At 41.0% G+C, this 5330-nt stretch overlaps 1 pseudogene; it reads right to left on the reverse strand.

Annotated features, from left to right (window-relative positions):
• Nucleotides 1-1907: 1907 nt before the first annotated feature.
• LOC120595936 (uncharacterized) lies at nt 1908-2026 on the reverse strand (annotated as a pseudogene).
• Between the last annotated feature and the right edge of the window lie 3304 nt (nt 2027-5330).

Here is a 5330-nt window from a genome sequence, read left to right on the forward strand (position 1 = left end):
CCCCACCCCTCATCCCTACTTCAATGCAACACTCCTTAAACATCCCACCTGTGCAGATGGGGGCGGATCTTTAAGAAGTCCTTGCCTGTAGACAAGCTGTAGTTCCCCAGGGCCTCCCCTGGAACCTGTCTTGGAACCTCCTGCAGGTTCTGATTGAGAGGCCCAGCTGAGACACAACGCTCTGAGGCCAGATCTCTGAGGAAAACATTTATTACCAACACTAGGCAGTTTTAGGATCCACATGGCAACTGGGCACTGTGTGCCTCTACCCGGAGAGGATGTCCTAAGCGCCCTTACTGCTCATGGTGCCTTCTTTTTGCTTACAGGCTCCATTCTGCTAAGTTAAATGCTAAGGCAGATGTCAGTGGCTCTTATTTCAAAATTCAGTTTTAGAATGACCTGGAGGACTTATTAAAACAGAGACTGTTAAGTGCCATCCCAGTTTCTGGGTCAGTAGTTCTGGGGTGGAGTCCCAGAATTTACATTTCTAATGAGCTCCCAGGTCCTGGGACCATGCTTTGAGAATCACCGGTCTGTACTTTTCATCTAAGGTGCCCCTAATTCCTCAGCTTGGGTCCAATCCCAGAATGTAGCCCTCAACCCACAGCCTTCCTCTCCACAAGCATCTTGAAAGCAGGGAGTGGTGCAGATACAGTTAACCAGACACAGAATCCAAAGTTATGTATAAAACAGCCCTTTCATTTTATATTCAGCAGAACATTCCAATCCATTCTAGAGACCACATAGGGACCAGGGAGTCTGAGGTGGCTCCTCTGCCCCTTCCACCAGCTTGCCCTTTGGGGTTCTCTCAACAGAGGGGCCTCATTATGACCCTCAGACACCCAGGTGGCAGATCCCTCTCTTTGGAGAAAGAACCTTTTCTCCTGGACATCTTGTTTCGTCCCCCTTCCCCACACAGCCCCTGATTGTCTGTTTTTGTTTTTGTTTTTGTTTTTTTCTGTTGGGCTGTGCATTGTTTCCATCTAGATATGGCAAGGCTTCACGACCTGGGGAGCAGAAGATGGAAAAGGGGAGAAGAGGCCTTCCGTTGGGTCTGCACGCAGGAAGTGCTGTGTACAAGATAATCAGAACTTTCACGCCGCCTGATTAACAGTGCCATGGCAAGGTCCAGTATGGTGCTAAAGAAGTCTCCCTGTTATCCTAGTCTGAATTGTATCCAATCTCAGGAACATGGGGGGAGGGGCAGCCTTGCATTGCACAGCAATGGGTTAGTGCACTGCTGATCACCCTGGTAACCTCTGCCTCACCCCTCAAAAAGTAGGTTTAATGCTGGAAATCTCTGCTCTCAGTAGCTGGGATGATTTTGTACAGACCACACCTGGTAAGTAAAAGCCATTAATTTACCCACACATGGGTAAGAGGAGGCCCACACGTGGTTCATATCAAACCTGATTAATATAAAAGCCCCTCGCAGTGTTTCCACCTGGCTGTCATCAAAATCACTGAGAAACTTCAAAAAAATATGTATTCTGAAAAAATATGTATAACACAGAAAGCAAGGGTATACTAGTTTTCTTAGTATATAAAGAGCTCTTACAAATCAATAAGAAAAATATCAATATAGAAAAAAAGGACAAAAAGCATGAATAGGGAGTTCATACACCCATGAAAATTCCAAATATTTATTAACATATGAAAATATGATTGATGTCACTCAAAGTTGTGAACATTTGAACATTTAAACATTTCTCACCTATCGCACTAGCAAAAATAAAAAAGTTTGACAATACACTTCATTGTCATGAATGTGAAGAAAATATATTCTCATACATTGTTAGTGGGAATATATGCTATCATAACCCTTTTTTTAATTTTTATTTATTTATTATTTTTAAATGTATTTTTATTTATTATTTATTTACTTACTATTTATTTATTTTTATTAATGCCATCAGCACCTGGTATTCCTAGGTGGTCTCCCATCCAAGCACTAAACAGGCCCGACCCTGCTTAGCTTCCGAGATCAGACGAGATCGAGCACGTTCAGGGTGGTATGGCCATAGACTGTCACAACCCTTTGAATGGCAGTTTGTCACTATCAAAATATCACAGGCATGCATGCACCCTTTAGCCCAGTGATTTCAATGCTGTTAGTTCAGCAAAGTGATGTCTTAAAATATTTATGAAAATGTATAGACAGGGAGTTTGTAGCAGCATTGCTTGTAAAGGCAAAACCCAGAGACCATAAATGTTTATCTATAAACAGTGGGTTAGATAAAGTATTCCATGGCCATCCACTAAAGCTCTCTGCCACTATCAAAAAGGATTATGTCAATCTGTGATCATGCAATAATCTCCAGGACATATGTTGTTAAGTGAAAACAGCATGAGCAATAGAGTGTTGTAGTGTACTATCATTTCTGTAGGATTATGGGTAATATATACATATGTACCTTGCTGCATATTCAAAAATATGTGTAGATTATTTCTGAAAGGATTCATGAGAAACTGACAAGTTGCCTTTAGACAGAAAGATAGACTCTCACATTTAATATATATATTCCCTTTGCATTGCTTGAATTTATTTTTACTACAAGCACGTTGTATTTCATTTAATTAAAAAAAAATATATTCTTGGGCTCTCTCTCTAGATCAACTGGATTTGAGTCTCTGAGGTTGAGAGGCAGGAATTTACATTTTAAAAAAGAACTCTAGTGGGAGAAATGGCTGACTCTAGGACCGGGAGAGTGATTACACCAGATGAGCTTGGAGTATCTAGAGTATCTCGTAGTGCCAAAAGTAGTGAAGTGCTCAAAAAACAGAAGGACGGGGACATGTCAAAGGGACACAGGGGCCAATCTGAAAATATTTTCAATGGCCGAAGCTAGAAAATGGAAGCAATAAATCAAATAACATTGTATTGGATTATAATCCAGCGTATAAAATAAATACCCATAAGCCCATACGGATATTCATAAATGATTAAATAAATAAATGGGGGGAAAGAGACAAAAGAATTCCAAGAATTCCAAATAATTTATGTAGATACTCCCCACCCTAGGAGGTGAAGCTTAATTCTCACCTTCTCCTTGACTGTGGGTCGTGCTTCCCAGCTCCCAGGAGTACAGTGTGGGTGGGGGAGTAACTTACAACGGGGAACCTGGCAAACACCACCTTAGCCAGATGACCAAGCTTAGCTTCAAAAGTGAGTATTTGTCTTTGATATGATGTGATTAAAAGGATATAGTTGGCCATCAATATCTGCGGGTCCTGCATCTGCGGATTCAACCAACTACGGATCAAAAATACCGTTTTTTAAGTGTTACATTGTTGCCGACATGTCCTAAGTAGTTAGGCCTATGATGGTTGCATCTATACTGAACGAGTACAGGCTATTTTTTTCATGTCATTATTTCCTAAACAATATAGTATCATGACAATTTACATGGCATTTACACTGTGTTAGGTATTATAAATTATCTAGAGATGATTTAAGTATATGGGAGGAAGAGCATAGGTTATGTGCAAATATTATGCCATTTTACATAAAGGCCTGAAGTATCCTTAGATTTTGATATCCTCAGGGGTTCTGGAATCAATCTCCCGAGGATACCGAGAAATAACTCTACTTCACTTCTGTGGAATTTCCCCCCCAAACCCATAACATCAATATAACCATGAGAAAAACACCAGAAAAATCCAAAATGAGGAACATTCTACAAGATACCTCGCCAGGATTCTTCAAAACTATAAAGGTTAAGGAAAAAACAAGGAAACTCCAAGAAACTATCACAGACCAGAGGTGACTAGCACGCGATGACTAAATGTAATATGGTATCTTAGGATCCTGGAGCAGGAAAAAGATATTGGTGGAAAAACTAGTGAAATCCAAATAAAGTATAGAGTTAAATCAGTAATTAAAAACAAAAACCAAACTCCAGGCAGTTCTTAGTTAGCCAGATTGGCTCCAGGCTTCCATTAAGCACATTAGAATCCCATCAACAGAGTGAGGTTCTCAAACTTGGGTGTGCAGTAGAATCACCCAGGGGATCTGTTAGCCCTGTAGATCCCATCATAAAAAATTCCAATTCAATAGATTCATAGGATTTGGGGATATGTATATTTTTTTAAAACAGGAGCCAAGTTTTTAACTTTTTTCTTTTTTGCATTTGAAATGTTCTTTGATGACATTCTTGAGATTCTTCATTTCCTTTGTCCTTTACCACCACACAGATGCAGTGACCGCTCCACAGGGTTCCCCCTCTCTGTCCGTTTTACAGAGGCCTGCCCTTCCGCTTAGTTCCTTATTGTCATGAACCTGAATTAGGTTGATTTTTTGTTCAGCACGAAAGGCCTCCACCAACTTGATATACATAGACTCATGACAGTTGGATGCAAACACACAAAGGTGGGCTTGGAGCCGAGATATTTGGAAGCGTTGCCCATTCCACCGACTTGGCCATGGGGAAAGAGGGAAGCCTTCAGCACCTCGTGGAAAGCAGTATTAACGTCCATTACTCTCCCAGCAGCGACACCATGGCAGTGGGTTACGGGTGGAATGAAACTTGGATGCGCCTCAGCTTCTGCCTCCACCCAGCTTGTTGGTGGCAGGGAAAGAGGGAATGTGCATTTTTAGGGCTTCTGAAATGCCGCATTTTGGACACACTGCACTGGAAACCAAAATCCGGTATCCTACTCCTAACGACCATGTCCATCAATAAAATGTGAGTTCATTTGGAACACAAATTTTCTGAAGATAAAAAGATTCTGAACTTCTATTCATTATGCAACATTCCAGTCTATTTGGGTCACTCAATGAGTTTCTTAATAGAATTCTTACCACCATTTGACATGTGATGAGTGTAAAATGAACAAATACCGAAAATGAGGAATTCATAGGAAATCTCCTGACACATCATCCCTTTTGATCTTCTCAACCTGGTGTAACCAGAAGAATTGATTTCCTGCCACTTAACGGCACTTGATTCACATTTAGGTCATATTCTTTTATTTGTCAGTCCAGGAACAATGTGAACCATGAATTTGTTTGCAGAATTAGAGCGTGATAGGCATGTTGCACTTCTTCTCTCTCTCTTCAGGTTCCCCCTGCCCAGAATTCCCTCTCCCAGGGATTGTCTTTCCAAACCAGTCCACAGCACCCCCACCCCCAAACACACACATCTAGTTAATTCCAACTCAAGTCTTAGCTTAAAGATCATTTCCTTGTTCAGCCTCCCACACTGGTAAGGACTCCTCCAATACACTCCCAGAGACATAGTCGTTCCAGAAATACCACCATTACTTAAAAAGAGAACAGACCCAGAATTCTTTTCTTTGTGCTTTGTTCTTCTTATTATTTTTTAATCCAG

This window comes from Pteropus medius, unplaced genomic scaffold (assembly GCF_902729225.1).
Source record: "Pteropus medius unplaced genomic scaffold, Ma_sr-lr_union100, whole genome shotgun sequence".
Lineage (NCBI taxonomy): Eukaryota > Metazoa > Chordata > Mammalia > Chiroptera > Pteropodidae > Pteropus > Pteropus medius.